Source organism: Pan paniscus, chromosome 6 (assembly GCF_029289425.2).
Source record: "Pan paniscus chromosome 6, NHGRI_mPanPan1-v2.0_pri, whole genome shotgun sequence".
In the NCBI taxonomy this organism is placed as follows: Eukaryota; Metazoa; Chordata; class Mammalia; order Primates; family Hominidae; genus Pan; species Pan paniscus.
Window position 1 is genome coordinate 60,535,566 of NC_073255.2, and position 18,403 is coordinate 60,553,968.

General features: G+C 45.0%; 1 protein-coding gene and 1 non-coding gene across 22 annotated transcripts in view; both read right to left on the minus strand.

Annotated features, from left to right (window-relative positions):
• LOC117980965 (putative uncharacterized protein FLJ44672) overlaps positions 1 to 18,403 on the minus strand; it is a 65,123-nt gene that overhangs the window by 10,146 nt on the left and 36,574 nt on the right. For 6 of the 21 annotated variants that reach the window (XM_063605725.1, XM_063605731.1, XM_063605722.1 and 3 more), the window contains 2 exons: positions 5,267 to 16,855; positions 1,544 to 4,155 (listed from right to left, as the gene is read on the minus strand). The gene's annotated coding sequence lies outside the window, so the exon portion shown is untranslated. The remainder of the gene's footprint in view (positions 1 to 1,543; positions 4,156 to 5,266; positions 16,856 to 18,403) is intronic. The other 15 variants (XM_063605723.1, XM_063605733.1, XM_063605737.1 and 12 more) reach the window with 15 other exon arrangements.
• Positions 15,748 to 15,851, minus strand: LOC117981276 (U6 spliceosomal RNA). The gene has a single exon (XR_004672754.1). It is a non-coding gene; the product is annotated as a U6 spliceosomal RNA (small nuclear RNA).

Below are 18,403 nucleotides of genomic sequence, written 5' to 3' on the forward strand. Positions count from 1 at the left end.
AGTCCCCAGCTCAAGGTGTCCTCTCACCTCAGCATCCCTAGTAGTTGAAACTCTAGGTGCACACCACCACACCCGGTTATTATTATTTTTTTATTTTTTGTAGAGACAGGTTTTCACCATGTTGCCCAGGCTGGTCTCAAACTCCTCAGTTTAAGCGATGCTCCCACCTCGGCCTCCCAAAGTTCTGAGATTACAGGCGTGAGCCACTGCATCCAGCATGTACGTCTCTTTCATTGGCTGTTTCTGAAATGTATCTTTTGAAATGAACTGGCCAGATGCAGTGGCTCACATCTGTAATCCTAGCACTTTAAGAGGCAGAAGTGGAAGGATCATTTGAGACCAGGAATTTGTGGCCAGCCTGGGCAACAAAACAAGACCCCATCTAAACAAAAAATAAATTAGCCAGATGTGGTGGTGCAGGCATGTAGTCTCAGCTACTAGGGAGGATGAGGTGGGAGAACCACTGGAGCCCAGGCAGTCAAGCCTGCAGTGAGCTATGACTGCACCATTGCACACCGGCCTGGGCAAAAAAATAAGACCCTCTCTCTCAGAAAAAAAGAAAATAAACTTTTTCTGAGTTCTGTAAACTGTTCTAGCAAATAATTAAACCCAAGAATGGAGTTATGGGAACCCCCGATTTGTAACAGGTTGGTCAAAAGTACAGGTGACAACCTAGGACTTGCCACTGGCATCTGAAGTGAGGATGGTCTCGTGGGACTGAGCCCCTAACTTGTGGGGTCTGTGCTAACTCCAGGCAGTGTCAGAATAAAATCATGGGATACCCAGTTAATATCCAGAGCACTGGAGAATTTGGTGTAGAAACTCCATACATACATTCAGTCGGAAGTGTGTGAGCAGAGACAGACACGGGCTTTTCTTTCACCTGTCTACCTGCTTAACTGCATAGGAGAGGCAATACGTGGTGCTCATGAACAAAGCAAGCATTAAAGTCAGACCAGACCCAACATTCGACTCAGTCTTAATATCCAGGTGAGCTTGGGCACATCACTCATTATTGCTAAGTCTTCATCACTTCATTCGTAAAATGGGGATAACTGTGGCACCTACCTGTGATTCTGTGAGAATTAACGAAATATTATGCTTGGTGTTATTGTGATCATTATACCTATTCCAAACTATTTGACAAGGACAGTGATGGATGACAACATCAAAAAATTAGAAACTGTAGTGAGATCTCTCAGGAAAAATTCCATACAAGCAAATTACTGTCTCCACAAAGCATTCCTGCCACACTTAATTCACCATTCCCTGAACAAGATGTGCCATCTTCATTGTCCAGGTCTGTGCAGTGCTGGTTTCCCCGCCTGCACAGCTCACTCCATCCCATTCCAGCCCATTCCCCATCCCTCCACCTCCCCCTTCCCTCCCCACTCTCATACAACTCTTCCTCATCTTTCAGGACTTAGCTTCAATGTCACCTTAACTGGAAACTTCTTTCAGCCTCCAAAAGAGCTTCCCATTGCATTTGATGCATGCACTATTATTTGATCATTTTTGAGTTATAGTCCAAGTCTTTTTGTACCTGAATAACATGTTACCCAGTCAGTCTCTTTTCCTGGATTCAGAAGTCTTTCATGGTAGATCCAGCTGGAGGTGACAAATACATTCTTTTGAAATAAAGGGATGACACAAACAGACATAAGTTCTTAAACGTCTTAAATGGTATGTGAAAATTAAACAAAATTCAAAGACTTGTGGGAACACTTGGAAAGTTACTGGGAATGTCATAAAGGGTTAATTTGTATTTTATTTTTTGAGACATTATTTTTATTTGATTTTTTAATTTTCTGTCACCTAGGCTGGAGTGCAGTGGTGCAATCAGGGCGCACTGCAGCCTCGACCACCTGGGCTCAAGTAATCTCACTTAATTTTTATTTGGTTTAAGAAACAGTCTTGGTTGAGGGTGGTGGCTTATGCCTGCAATCTCAGCACTTTGGGAGGCTGAGAGAGGTATATTACTTGAGGCCAGGAGTTTGAGATCAGTCTGGGCAATATATTAAGACCTTGTCTCTACCAAAAAACAGAGTGAATGTGTGGAAGACAATTTTTCCACAGACTGGGAGTGGAGGGAATAATTTCAGGATGATTCAAGTGCATTACAAATATTGTGCACTTTATTTCCATTACTATTATGTTGTAATATATAATGAAGTAATTCTACAACTCACTATAATGTAGAATCAGTGGGATCTCTGAGCTTGTTTTCCTGCAACTAGACTGTCCATCTGGGGTGATGAGAGACAGTGACAGAACATCAGGCATCAGATTCTCGTAAGGAGCGCACAACCTAGATCCCTCGCATGCACACTTCACGACAGGGTTCGTGCTCCTATGAGAATCTAATGCTGCTGCTGATCTGACAGGATGTGGAGCTCAGGTGGTCATGCAAGCGATGGGAGGGGCTAGAAATACAGATGAAGTTTCCCTTCACTCGCCTGCTGCTCACCTCTGGCTCTGTGGCCCTGTGGTTGGAGACTGCTGCTCAAGTGCATTCGAAAGGATCCATCCCATGCCATTCTTCAGTCATCTTTACTGCTACAGTGGTCAACTGTAGCACCCCTAAGCTTGCAGGGCATATGCTTCACCTGGTATTTCTTTTTTTTTTTTTGAGACGGAGTCTCACTCTGTTGCCCAGGCTGGAGGGCAGTGACAGGATCTCGGCTCGCTGCAAGCTCCACCTCCCAGGCTCCCACCTTTCTCCTGCCTCAGCCTCCCAAGTAGCTGGGACTATAGGTGCCCGCCACCATGCCCAGCTAATTTTGTGTATTTTTAGTAGAGACGGGGTTTCACCGAGCCAGGATGGTCTCGATCTTCTGACCTAGTGATCCGCCCGCCTTGGCCTCCCAAAGTGCTGGGATTACAGGCTGCCGCACCCGGCCTTCACCTGGTATTTCATCACAATCAACAGTAAGTGGTAGCTTGAGTCATTGTGAGGTCACTTCCTGGAAATCACCAGCATCCCATATCCCATTAGCAAGGAGCTCAGCACTGCTCCTTGGATAACCAAACCTATTCCCAAATCCCATCTGTGTGGGTCTCTCTCCTGGTACCCTTCCTACCATCAATTCTGTATTTGTAGGAGTCCAATCAGGAGACAGAAACCACTCAAAAGTTTAAACTAGAATGAGCAAGGTGGCTCACACCTGTAATCCCAGCACTTTGGGAGGCCAAGGTGGGTGAATTGCTTTGAGCTCAGGAGTTTGAGACCAGTCTGGGAAACATGGCGAAACCCCATCTCTACAAAAAACACAGAAATTAGCTTGGTGTGGCGGCACTTACCTGTAATCCCAGCTACTCGGGAGGCTAAGTCAGAAGAATTGCTTGAGCCTGGCAGGTGGAGGCTGCAGTGAGCAGAGGTTGTGCCACTGTACTCCAGCCTAAGTGACAGCGTGAGACCTGGTATCAAAAAGAAAAAATATATATATATGTAAATTTAATATAGAAAGTATTAATTTTGGCCAGGCACCATGGCTCATGCCTGTAATCCCAGCACCTTGGGAGGCCAAGGCAGGCGGATCACCTGAGGTCAGGAATTCAAGACCAGCCTGACCAACATGGAGAAACCCCATCTCTACTAAAAATACAAAATTAGCTGGGCATGGTGGCACATGCCTGTAATCCCAGCTACTCGGGAGGCTGAGGCAGGAGAATTGCTTGAACCTGGAAGGCGGAGGTTGCGGTGAGCCAAGATAGCGCCACTGCACTCCAGCCTGGGCAATCCAGCCTGGGCAACAAAAGTGAAACTCCATCTCAAAAAAAAAAAAGTATTAATTTTAGCAGAGGATCAGCATAACGAGGGACACACTAGCACAAAGTAAAGACAACTCTAGAGAATACAGAACTAGCAGAGGCCAGGCACTCTGGCTCATGCCTGTAATCCCAGCAATTTGGGAAGCCTAGGCAGGAGGATCACTTGAGGCCAGGAGTTGGAGACCTGTCAGCGCAACACAGTGAGACTGTATGTCTACCAAAAAAAAGAAAAATATTAGCCAGGCGTGGTGGTGGTGCACACCTGTAATTCCAGCTACTTGGGAGTCTGGGGTGGGAGGATCCCTTGAGGCTGGGAAGTCTACACTACAGTGAGCCAAGATCATGCCACTGCACTCCAGCCTGGGCGACAGAGTGAGACCCTGTCTTAGAAAGAAAAAGAAAAGAAAGTGTTAATCCCCCTAAGGGAATCTCTTCTCCTGCCCTCTCTGGAACCTCACTTGTCAGTTCTTCCTCCCACTTTCCTGTATCTTTAACCTATCCCCTACTTTTAGCGCCTTCCCACCATCATTTAAATTACTCAAACTTCTTCTGTTTTAAAAACCTCTCCCTCAACTCAGTGAGAGGTCTCCTGCACACCCACTGAGCCATCTGCTCCCCCTGGTGCCTTCTCTACAGAAGCCTGAGCCATGTCTCTAATGCATGAATCTCATCATGTTACTCCCCCATTTACATCGCTTCTCCTTGCCTCGGGGATTAAGTCCAAACTCCTTAACAGCCCCCGCTCTGCCCTGCCTTGCAACGCAGCCTCACTGCTTGCCCCTCTCCATTTCACCTGCTATGGAGTCCAACTGAGCCTCATCTGCCCCCTGAATGCACACTCTATCTCCTCTGGGAGTCTCTGAAGTGGGTGATATCCTGTGCTTATAATACGCTTCCCCTTAAACCTCTACTCTCTTCCTGGCTAGCTTCGGCTCCTCTGTCACTTGTCCGCGTTGGCATCACCTCCTCATGGAAGACTTCCTTGACTCCCCAGATTCTCAGGAGCATGGCAGGTGAGGTGCTCCTCCCATGAATGGATGGAGATTACAGAGTGTGTGTTATTCATGCTTAATTCACCAGTGCTTAGCTCAGTACCTGGCACAAGTTACTGTGGTGGACAAAGTAATAACCCCCCACCCTGCCAACTAATTGCTCATGTCCTATGTTACACAGCACAATTACATAGGAAGGGGGAATTAAGAGTGCAGATAAAATTAATGTTGCTCATCAGCTGACCTTAAAACAAGATTATCCTGGAGTATCTAGGAGAGCCCATGTAATTACAAGCATTCTTTAAAAGTGGAAGAGGGAGGTAGAAGGTTAAGAACCAGAGACAGTGGGCACAATGACTCATGCCTGTAATACCAATACTTTGGGAGGCCAAGGCAGGAAAATCCCTTGAGTGCAGGAGTTCAAGGTCAGCCATGGCAACATAGTGTGGCCCCATCTCTACAAAAAAAGAAAAACAAAATTCACTGAGTGTCATGGTGCTTACCAGCTACTGGGAAGGCTGACGTGGTAGGATTGCTTGAGCCTGGGAGTTTGAGGCTACAGTGAGCCATGATTGGACCACTGAACTCCATCCTGAGTGACAGGGCAAGGTCCTGTTTCTAAAGAAAAAAAGGACATTGGAATCAGGGTCCCCTCCATCCTAAGGTGGCTACAAGGCATCTCTCTCTGCAAATGAGTAAACATCATCCTCCAACTCCTCACAGAGTGGAGCAGCAGGAAAACTCCCTCACCTCATTTCTGTGCTGCTTGGGAGGCCTGGACAGCCCAATAACCAGCTCCTTGCTGATGAAGCAATCGGGAAATGGCTTGAGTTGAGCTAAGGAGAATTTGGATCATTCTTCTGGTTCTCAATAGGCAGGGTAGGGGCCAGGCATGGTGGCTCATACGTGTAATCCTTGCATTTTTGGAAGCCAAGGTGAGAGGATCACTTGAGGCCAGGAGCTCAAGACCAGCCTGGGCAACATAGCGAGACCCAGGTGGCATGCACCTGTGGTCCCCACTACTTGGTAGAATGAGGTGGGAGGGTTGATCACTTGATCCCAGGAGTTTCAGGCTGCAGTGAGCCATAATCACACCACTGCACTCTAGCCTGGGTGACAGAGCCAGACCATGTCTCAAAAAGTAAAAAAATAAAATAAATAAATAAATAAAATACAGAGAGAGACTATAGGCAGCCACCACCACATCTGGCTAATTTTTAAATATTCTGTAGAGACGAGGTCTTGCTAGGTTGCCCAGGCTGGTCTAAAACTCCTGGCATCAGGCCAGGCGTGGTGGCTCATGCCTGCAATCCCAGCACTTTGGGAGGCCAAGGCAGGCAAATCACCCGAGGTCAGGAGTTCCAGACTAGCCTGGCCAACGTGGCGAAACCCCATCTCTACTAAAAATACAAAAATTGGCCAGGCAGTAGTGGCATGGGCCTGTAATCCCAGGTACTCGGGAGGTTGAGGCAGGAGAACCACTTGAACCTGGGAGGCGGAGGTTGCAGTGAGCCAAGATCGCGTCACTGCATGCATTCCACCCAGGGTGACAAAGTGAGACTGCCTCAAAACAAACAAACAACAAACAAACAAAGAAACAAAAAAACTCCTGGCATCAAAAGATCTTCCTATCTCACCCTCCCACCCTCCCAATGCCCTGGGATTATATTTTTTGTTTACTATAATTGAAGACACTTGTTCTTATACTGCTTTAAGATATAAAGAAAAAAAAAAACAGATAATAACAAATGTTGGTGAAGGCCGGGCACAGTGGCTTAGCCTGTAATTCCAGAACTTTGGGAGGCTGAGGTGGGCAGATCACTTGAGGCCAGGAGTAAGAGACCAGCCTGGGCAACATGGTAAAACCCCATCACTACAAAAAAAATATAAAAATTAGCCAGGCATGGTGGCATGCACCTGTAATTATCAGCTACTCAGGAGGCTCAGATGAGAAAATCACTTGTGCCTGGGAGGTCAAGGCTCCAGTGAACTGTGATGGCGTCACTGTGCTGCAGCCTGAGAGACAGAGCAAGCCCCTGCCTAGAAAAAAAAAAAAAAAAGTCAGCGAAGATGTGGAAGAATTGGAACCCACATACATTACTGGTGGGAACATAAAATCGTGTAACCACGCTTTTCTTGTCATTTTAATTGGATTTTTTTTAATCAATACAGGGTCTTGCTATCTTGCCCAGGCTGATCTTGAACTTGTGGGCTCAAGCCATCCTCCCAACTGAGCCTCCTGAGTAGCTGGGACTACAGGTGTGAGCCATCACACCCAACTGGTGTAGCTATTTTAGAAGACAAACTGGCAGTTTCTCAAAAGGCTAAACATACAGTCATCATATAATGCAACAATTTCACTCCTAGGCATATATCCCAGAGAAATAGAAATATATGTCCACACAAAAACTTATACAGCAATCTTCATAGCAGCATTATTCATAATAGCCAATACGTGGAAACAACCCAAATGTCCATCAACTGATGAACAGATAAACAAAATGCAGTGTGTCTCTACCATGGAATATTATTCAGCCACAGAAGAAATGAAATACTGATACACACTATGACATAAAGGAACTTTGAAAACATTGTGCTAAGAGGGAAAAAAAAGCCACAAAAGATCACATATTGTACAATTCTACTTGTCCAGATTAGGAAATTCTATAGTGACAAAAAATGAATCAATGGTTGCCTAAGGCTGGGGGGCCAAGGCAGGTAGGGGGGGAGTAGGAGGTAGTGGCTAAGAGGTGCGGATTTCTCTATAGGGTAATGAAAGGTTCTAAAACTGACTGTGGTGATCGATGCACAGCTCTATGAATATTCTAAAACCTACTGAATTGCAGATTTCAATAAATAAATCAATTGAAGGGTATGTGAATCATATTTTAATAAAGCTATTATTTAAAATAATTAGTGGCTGGGCACAGATGCCTGCCTGTAATCCCAGCACTTTGGGAGGCTGAGGCAGGAGGATCACTTGAGGTCAGGAGTTTGAGCCTAGTCTGAGCAACCTAGCAAGATCCCATCTCTATGATAAAAAATAAAAAAATTAGCTGGGCATGGTGGCACACGTCCATAGTCCCAACTACTTGGGAGACTGAGGATTGCTTAAGCCCAGGAGTTTGAGGCTACAGTGAACCATGATCATGTCACTGTACTGCAGCCTGGGTGACAGAGCAAGACCCTGTCTCTAAAAAGGAAAGAAAATACAAGTTTTTAATCACTTTGTGAGTGTAGCCAAGTTTGAGGAGAAATAGACAAGAGTAAAAGAGCACTGAATAACGAGAGTAAGTGGCTGGTTAGGCCCAGTTGCTAGCTAAGTGGCTTCTGAAACATTCATTAGTAAAGTTACAGCTCTGGGACAGTCATGCAGTCAAAGAATGAATGCTAAATTCATTACAAATGCTGATGGTCTTTCTTTACATGCCTTCTAGTGAAAAATTCCTAAGTGCCTAAATAGCAAGTCTGCAATGATAGCAGCTGTTTACTAACGACTACAAAAAAGAAATGGAGGCCGGGCATGGTGGCTCATGCCTGTAATCCCTGCACTTTGGGAGGCTGAGGTGGGCAGATCACCTGAGGTCAGGAGTTTGAGACCAGCCTGGCCAACACGGTGAAACCCTATCTCTACTAAAAATACAAAAATTAGATGGGTGTGGTGGCGGGCGCCTGTAATCCCAGCTACTCAGGAGGCTGAGGCAGGAGAATTGCTTGAACCCAGAAGGCAGAGGTTGCAGTGAGCCAAAATCACGCCATTGCACCAGCCTGGGCGACAAAAGCAAGACACCATCTTTAAAAAATAAAAATAAAAAAGGCATCTTCTTCAAGAATGACATAGTGTTTCATGATAAGCCCTAATTTTGCATTTGTTCAAGTATTGATTTGATTTAGCAAATATGACACCAATCTTGGATAAAGTGTGAACAACACAATTTCATTTTCTCCTTAATCAAAACTGATTAGGTAGTCTAATACCTATTCTGATCTTATTAAAAACTGATAAGATAAAAAAATTAGGGAATGATGGAGCCAGTAAGATGTTACAACCTGTTCTAAGGAGAATTCCAAAACCCACACATATTTCAGACCATTAAGCATGATGAAATATATCTGATTACTATATTTAAAAATAAACTGATTATATAGCCAACACCAATTGGGCAGGGGTCTCCTCATCCACAGCCACACAATCCTGATCATGCAGCTATGTGGTTGCAAGGCCTGCATAGCCTAGAAGGGACTGGTCTGACCTGAGATTTCACTTCATTCATATTTGTATTTTGAGACAGGGTCCTGCTCTGTCACCCAGGCTGGAGTGCAGTGGTATAATCATAGCTCACTGCAGCCTTGACCAGCTGGGCTCAAGAGATCATCCTGCCTCAGCTGTACCAGTACCTGGGAATACAGGCAAGCACCACCATATCAGGCTTTTTTTTTTTTTAATTTTTGTAGACAGAGAAGTCTTACTATGTTGTCCAAGATGGTCTCAAACTCCTAGCCTCAAGAGATCTGCCCACCTCAGCCTCCTGAGTAACTGGGGCCATAGGTACACACCACCATGCCCGGCTATATTTATTTCATTTTATTAAATGTCTTTCTTTTATTTTTGTAGAGGGAGGTCTTACTATGTTGCAAGGCTGTTCTCGAACTCATGGCCTTGAAACATACTCCCATCTCTGCCTCTCAAACTGTTGCAACTATAGGTGGGAGCCACTGCACCTGTGCAGCCTGACTTGAGATTTCTTTAATCTAGCATTCTTTACTTGGTAGGATTGGGAAACGCAGTAGTGTTTTCAAAAATTACTTAATAATTCAATTAGAACCAAACTCAACCTTGACTCCTGCCGTCTCTCACAGCTTACATCCAGTCTGTCAGGAAATCCTATTGACTGACTTCATCTCCCGCCTGGATGTTGCCAAATCTCAGCCCCGCTGCTTCTATCCAAATCTTCCCACAGTCTTTCTCAACTCAGCAGCCAGGGGGTGCTTTTAAATCAGGAGAAAGATCACTTTGCTTCTCTGCTCAGAACCCACCCCCAACACCCCCGCCCACGGTTCCCATTTCAGTCAGAGTAAAAGCCAAAGCCCCAGCAATAGCCTCCAGGGCTTACATGATCTGTACTGATACCAGCCCAGCAACTCCCTGGCCTCCTCGCCTGCTTCACTACCTCTATCTCTTTGCTCCTCTGGCCTCCTTCCAGAGCCTCAGACACACCAGGGAGTTTCCTAACACCTTTATCCTGTTGACTCAGCCTACAGTGCTCTTCCCTCAGCACCTTGGCCAGCTCCATCACCTGCTTCAAACTTTTGCTCAATTTTCACTTATAAGGCCAACCCTGACCACTCTACCTAACATTGCCATCTGTCCCCATTCCCACCATGCTCCTTCCTTCCTTCCTTCCTTTCTGAGACAGGGTCTTGCTCTATTGCCCAGGCTGAAGTACAGTGGTGCAATCACAGCTCACAGCAACCTCAACGCCCTAGGCTTAAACAATCCTCCTGTCTCAGCCTCCCTAGGAGCTGAGACTACAGGTGCACGCCAAAACACCTAGCTAATTTTTTTTTTTTTTTTTTTTAAGACAGAGTCTTACTCTGTCGCCTAGGCTGGAGTGCAATGGCGTGATCTTGGCTCACTGCAACCTCTGCCTCCCGGATTCAAGTGATTCTCTGCCTCAGCCTCCCAAGTAGCCAGGATTACAGGCACGCACCACCACACCGGGCTTATTTTTGTATTTTTAGTAGAGATGGGGTTTCACCATCTTTGCCAAGCTGGTCTTGAACTCCTGACCTCATGATCCACCCCCCTCGGCCTCCCAAAGTGCTGGGATTACAGGCATGAACCACCACGCCCCGCCTTTTCTTTAAAATTTGTGTAGACATGAGGTCTCACTATGTTGCCCAGACTGGTCTTAAGCTCCTGGGCTTGAGCAATCTTCCCACCTCAGCTCCCCAAAGTGCTGGGATTACAGGCGTGAGCAACTGCCCCTGGCTTCATGTTCATTTCTTCTTGCTGCTGCAACAAACTACCCTACATTTAGTGGCTTAAAACACCAGAAATCTACCGTCTTACAGTTCTGGGGCCCAGAAACCCAGTTAGGTCTAGTAAGGCTAAAGTCAAGGTGTCAGAGGGGCTGCATTCCTTTTGGAGGCTCTAGAGAGAATGTGCTCCCTTGCCTTTTCCAGTTTCTAGAAGCCACCCCCATTCCTTGACTCACCTTGAAGATGGCCCCTGACTCCATCTTCGAAGTCAGAAGTGCAGCATCTTCAAATCTTCCTCTCTGACCTCTTCTTCCATCACCACATCTCCTTCTCTAATTCTGACTCTCCTACCTCCTTTCTCTTATAAAGATCCTTGTGATTGGTGGGCATGGGGGCTCCCATCTATAATCCCAACATTTTGGGAGGCCAAAGAGGAAGGAATGCTTGAGGCCAAGAGTTCAAGATCAGCCTTGGCATCATAGCAAGACCCTGCCTTTACAAAATTAAAATTAAAATCAGCTGGGCATGGTGATGCACACCTGTAGTCCCAGCTACTGGAGAGGTTAATGTGGGAGGATTGCTTTAGCTTAGGAGGTCAAGGCTACAGTGAGCTACGATCACATCACTGCACTCCAGCCTGGGTAAGAGAGTGAGACTCTGTCTCAAATATAAGAAAAGAAATATATATTTGGTATTTGCCCCTGGTTCCTGGCACAAAGCTTCTAAAGCTCTTATAAAGTCCTTAGTGATAGAGGTAATAGGAGCACCTTCTGTTTTAATATTTGGTCTTAGTCCCAGGTTCCTGACACAAGGGCCTCTAAGTTCTTTCAGATCTGCAGCATGGTAAGAAAGCATGTGGGATGCTGTTGAGATGCCTGGGTGGCTGGAAGTTCCTAGACTGCTTCAGAAGGGCTGGTTGCCAGAGGAACAAACCACATTTTTTTTTAAACGGAGTTTGGCTCTTGTAGCCCAGGCTGGAGTGCAATGGGACAATCTCGGCTCACTAAAACCTCCGCCTCCCACGTTCAAGCTATTCTCCTGCCTCGGCCTCCTGAGTAGCTGGGATTACAGGCATGTGCTATCATGCCCAGCTAATTTTTGTATTTTTAGTAGAGACGGGGTTTCATCATGTTGGTCAGGCTGGTCTTGAACTCCTGACATCAGGTGATCTGCCCACCTCGGCCTCCCAAAGTGTTGGGATTACAGGCGTAAGCCACCGTGCCCAACCCCAACCACATTTTTTGAGGCTTGGAACTTTCAGCCTTACTGGCTGAACTCCAGGAGGCAAAAGGGGCTGGAGATTGACTTAACCACCAATGGCTAATGATTTTATCAATCATGCCTCCATAAAAATCCTAAACAACAGGGTTTGGAGAGCTTCCATGTTGCTGAACACAAGGAGGTGCTGGGAGGGTAGCGTGCCCAACAGAGGGCATGGAAGCTCTGTGCCCCTCCCCACTTACCTTGTCCTGTGCATCTCTTTCATTGGCTGTTCCTGAGATGCAGCCTTTACACTGAGCCAGTAATAGAAAATAAACTGGCCAGATGTGGTGGCTCATGCCTGTAATCCCAGCACTTTTGGAGGCAGAGGTGGGGGAATCACTTGAGCCCAGGAATTTGAGACCAGCCTGGGCAATGTAACGAGACCCCATCTACACAAAAAGTTTAAAAAATTAGCCAGATATGGTGGTGGGAAACTTGTAATTCCAGCTACTTGACAGGCTGAAGCAGGAAAATCACTTGAGCCCTGGAGGTTGAGGCTTCAATGAGCTATGATTGCACCAGTGCACTCCAGCCTGGGCAACAGAACAAGACCCTGTCTCTTAAAAAAAAACCTGTTTTTCTAAGTTCTGTGAGTTGTTCTAGCAAATAATCAAACCCAAGAAGAGGGTCATGGGAACCCCTGATTTCTAACTGGTTGGTCAAAATACAGGTGACAACCTAGGACTTGCAACTGGCATCTAAAGTGAGGGTGGTCTCGTGGGACTGAGCCCCTAATCTGTGGGGTCTGCACTAACTCCAGGTAGTGTCAGGATGGAACTGTGGGATACGCAGTTGGTATCTAGAGAGTTGGAGAACTGGTGTAGAAACTCCGCACATATATTTGGTCAGAAGTGTGTGAGTAGAGAGAATGGGTTCTTCTCTCACCTGTCTACCTGCTTAACTGCATAGGAGAGGCAATACGTGGTGCTCATGAACAAAGCAAGCATTAAAGTCAGACCAGACCCAACATTTGACTCAGTCTTAATATCCAGGTGAGCTTGGGCAAATCACTTATTGTCCACAAGTCTTCATCATTTTGTGCATAAAACGGAGATAACTGTGGCACCTATCTGTGATTTTGTGAGAACTAATGAAATACTATGATTGGTGTTATTGTGATCATTATACCTATTCTAAACTATTTGACAAGGACAGGGATGCATGATAACATCAACAGATTAGAAACTGTAATGAGGTCTCTTGGGCAAAATTCCATACAAGCAAATTACTGTCTCTCCAATGCATTCCTGCCACACTTAATTCACCATTCCCTGAACAAAATGTGCCATCTTCATTGTCCAGGTCTTTACAGTGCTAGTTTCCCTGCCTGGGCAGCTCACTACATCCCATCCCAGCCCATTCCCCATCCCTCCACCTCCCCCTTCCCTCCCCACTCTCATGCAACTCTTCCTCATCTTTCAGGACCCGGTTTCAATGTTACCTTAACTGGAAGCTTCTCTCACCCTCCAGAAGAGCTTCCCATTGCACTTCATGCATGTGCTGTTATTTGACCATTTTTGTGTTATAGTCCAAGTCTTTTTGTACCTGAATAAGATGTTGCCCAGTCAGTCTCTCTGCCTGGACTCTGAAGTCTTTCATGGTAGATTTAGTTGAAAGTGACAAAAAGACATTCTTTAAAAAAAAAAAAAAGAAAAAAAAAAAGAGGGATGACACAGACAGACATCAGTACTTAAAAGTTTTAAATGGTATGTGAAAAGCAAACAAAATTCAAGGGCTTCTAGGAAAAATGTAGGAGGGAAGGTGTCACTGGGAAATATGATAAAGGGTAATTTTTATTTTATTTTATTTTATTTTTTGAGAAAGGGTCTTGCTCTATTGCCTAGGCTGTACGGCAGTAGTGCAATCAGAGCTCACTGCAGCCTCAACCTCCTGGGCTCGAGCAATCTTCCCACCTGATTTTTATTTTATTTAAGAAACACAGTCTTACTCTGTGACCAAAGCTGGAGCACAGTGGTGTGATCACAGCTTACTGCAGCCTCAACCTCCTAGGCTCAAGTGATTCTCCAGTCTCAGCCTCCCCAGGAGCTGGGACTACAGGTGTCCACCACAATGTCCAGCTCATTTTTTTTTTTTTAATTTTTAGTAGAGACAAAGTGTCGTTATGTTGACCAGGCTGATGGTAGTCTCCTACCCTCAAGCAGTTCTCCCACCTGAGCCTTCCAAAGTGCTGGGATTACAGGTGTGAGCTGCCACATCTGGCTCAGGGGGTTAATTTTTAATTATATAAAGAGCTCAAAGCAAATAGTAGAAGAAGCCTAAATGCCTACAGCAGCTGACTGGTAAACTGTGATACATCCATATAATAAAATATTATGCAACCATGAAAAGGATTAAGAAAGATCAAGAGGTATTGGCATAGATGTCCATGAAATATGAAAATGTGAAGTGATGTCCAATTAGCCTGTATCTTGAAAAATATGGCACATTTTCTCAATAGCAATTATTTCCTGAGATAAGATTATGGATCTAAAGAGTAAAGGAAAATTTTCACTTCTTTCTTAAAAATATTTACTATTTTTATAATTTAAAGAGATTAAATAAATAGATCATCAAATTAGTAAAAGACACATTAACTCTATAAATAAATGGAAAAGTCACAGACAGCCCAGGCAGAGTGGCTCACACTTATAATACCAGCACTTTGGGAGAGGGTGGGGGAGGATTGCTTGAGGGCAGGAGTTCCAGACCAGCCTGGAAAACATAGCAAGACATCGTCTGTACTTAAAAAAAAAAAAAAAATAGCCAGGCACGGTGGCATGTGCCTATAGTCCCAGCTACTGAGGTGGAAGGATCACCTGAGCCCAGGCGGTCAAGACTGTGGTAAGTTGAGACTGTGCTTGTGCCACTACACTCAAGCCTGGAAGACAGAGCGAGACTTAGTCTCAAAAAAAAAAAGACAATAAAGAAATAAAGCTAACAAGCTAACATAAGAAAAGATACTAAAATGTGACAAATAGGATGGGCACGGTGGCTCACATCTGTAATCCCAGCACTTTGGGAGGCCGAGGTGGGTGGATCATGAGTTCAGGAGTTCAAGACCAGCCTGACGAACATGGTGAAACCCTGTCTCTACTAAAAATGCAGAAATTAGCCAGGCATGGTGGCGTGTGCCTGTAATCCCAGCTACTCAGGAGGCTGAGGCAGGAGAATCGCTTGAACCTGGGAGGCGGAGGCTGCAGTGAGCCAAGGTCACGCCACTGCACTCCAGCCTGGTAAGAGAGCAAGACTCTGTCTCAAAAAAAAAAAAAAAAAAAAAGTGACAAATGAAAATAAAGTAATATGAGGTCTTTTATTTATTAAAAATAATCAAACAGAAAATAACTTGTTAAATTATAATACCCTGTGCTGGCAAAGGTGCAGTGAAATGGGCGTTTTCTTATACTATTAGTGATGTTTAAATTGTAAATAAACCTTCCAGGGTAAAGCTTGGCAATTTTTAAAAAATAATACAGACAGTGACTCACTATACTGCCTCCTCCAACTCCTGGCCTCAAGCAGTCCTCCCACCTCAACCTCCAAAAGTGCTGGGATTATAGGTCGACAGCCACCATGCCTGAAAGCTTGGCAACTTACATCAAGCATAATAAGAATGCTCATGCCCTGTGACTCACAGTAATCTCACTTCTGGAAATATCATCTTTGGATATAATTCAACCTAAACAAAAGGTCATATGCACAAACACAGTGAAAATCTCGGAGTATTTTTTTCTTTTTTTAAAAAAATATGGAATGCTTCACAAATTTGCATGTCATTCTTGCACAGAGGCCATGCCAATCTCTCTATTGTTCCAACTTTAGTATATGAGCTACCGAAGCAAGCATGAGTAATTTAAGATAAAGTGGTTAAGTGAAATAAGGAAGAGTTATGGGGAATTTAAAAATCTATGGTATTTATAGGGATCTCATTAACAGCTCAGTAAATATTAGCTGCTACTTTTATTATTTTTATGGTAATTCCACTCAATTAAAAATTGTCGCTAAAAATTACCATTGTCATGGAACATAATGTATCCTACAGTATAACTGTAGAAACAGACACAATTTGTCCCTTGGTATATGGGGGGATTGGTTCCAGCTCCTCCATTTCTATGTATACCAAAATCCACACATACTCAAGTTTTCCAGTCAGTCCTGTGGTATTGAGATAGATAGATAGATAGATAGATAGATAGATAGATAGATAGATAGATAGATAGATAGATGATAGATAGATAGATAGATAGATAGATAGATAGATAGATAGAATGAGAAAATTAGCGAGGTGTGGTGACAAGCACCTGTAGTCCCAGCTACTTGTGAGGCTGAGTCAGGAGGATTGCTTGAGCCTACAGTGAGCCATAATTGCACCACTGCACTCCAGTCTGGGCAACAGAGTGAGACAGAAGGTTGACTGTTTAATAGAATTTTTCTGTTGACTTGAAGATATGGTCAGGACTGTGGTATTCTTCATAAGATAACTATCTAATCCAATTAATGCTGGAATTGGGAACAGAAAATGTTTTGGTGACTATTTATTCCTTCACTTGCTGTTACATAAACTATTGCCAGTGGGTACTTAACAACCAAGAATGTCATCTCTGAGCTACTCACAATGAAAGGTGATGTCTGGGACCCAGGTGTGTTGAGGTCCCCATGTCTTGGCTATGGGTGCTGAGTGGGACTTACTTATCCAACCATTTTCTATATTCCGGCACTGGGAAACTTGGGTTTATCCATCTTGATAAAAGGTCATTTAAATTCCACTTGGCAAGAACCACAAATGGAAGAAAGGTCACGAAATCACAGGCTAGCCCTTGTTCTCAAGGGAATCTTCAGCTTAGGTGGTTCTGTAAAAGAGGAATCATATTGTTGAAAAATCATCGCAGGTCAGCTGAGGTGGCCCATACCTATAATCCCAGCCCATTGGGAGACTAAGGCAGGAGGATCCCATGAGGCCAGGAGTTCAAGACCAGCCTAGGCAACACAGTGAAACCTCATCTCTACAAAAAATTAGAAAATGAGCTGGGTGCGGTGGCACATTCCTATAGTCCCAGCTACTCTGCAGGCTCAAGTGGGAGGATGAAAGTGGAAGCTGCAGAAGTGGAAGCTGCAGTGAGCTCTGATCTCACCACTGCACTCCAGCCTGGGTGACAGAGACCCTGTCTCAACATACACATACATACATACACACACACACACACACACACACACACACACACCCATGCACGCACGCAGACACATGCAGACACACACACACACCCTCATCTCAATCTGTCCAGCCTTGACTAAAGAAAAGGATCTGCTGGTTACAGAAGAGGTATGCTCTTTTGTAGGACAGGGAGGGACCAGCAAACTTGTTCACAGTCTTTTCCTCATCCTCTGCTTAGTTTTCCAAGAACCCTCACAGTGGAAACAGAGTCCCTGGGAAAAGGACCTAAATCTTTATATTACCAGGGGAGAAATATGCCTCCTTTGTCAATTAATAAATAGAATACCTGCCTTAAAATCGAGGGAGTTCTGCTAGAATGAATCACTCCCTATGACCCCGACCTATGCAGGGAACATGAAAAACTGGAGTTTGGCCAGGCGCAGTGGCTCACACCTGTAATCCCAGCACTTTGGGAGGCCGAGGCGGTGGACCATCTGAGGTCAGGAGTTCGAGACCAGCCTGGGCCAACATGGTGAAACCCCATCTCTACTAAAAATACAAAAATTAGCTGGGTGTGGTGGTGGACGTGTGTAATCCCAGCTACTCAGGAGGCTGAGGCAGGAAAATCAGTTGAACTCGGGAGGTGGAGGTTGCAGTGAGCCGAGATCGGACCACTGCGCTCCAGCATAGGTGACAGAGCGAGACTCTGTCTTAAAAAAAAAAAAAAAAAAACCAAAACTGGAGTTTGGGGGCCTATAATATTGTAGGCCACATTCCAGATTGTACAGATCTTACCAAAGTACGGCCTTTCCACAAAGCACTGCCAAACACCAGCTGGCTGTCTCCATGGGGCAACACCATATCTCTGGCTCTTGTTTCCCCAGGAGATGCTCTATTCCAGCCTTCCCTTACCTTTTGTATCCCACACATTTCCTAGCATAAGGCCTCAAAACATAGCAGGCTGCCAAGTCACTGCTGATCTACTGCATATCTGACTTCAGATTCCAGCAGGGCACTTTGTGTTTGAGAAATTAAAGAGAAGAGAATGGATCCAGACTGACGCTGGCCAACTTAGCGGTCCAAAGATATAAGCTGCTCAAACTGACTACAGTGCCTCTGATTTTCTGAGTCTGCCCTGCTCCTAGGGCTCTTTGGATGAAATTAATTTCTCCTTGTTGAAGAAATGGTTTGCTCGAATATAAGAAATTTGGCCAGGCACAGTGGCTCACGCCTCTAATCCCAGCAC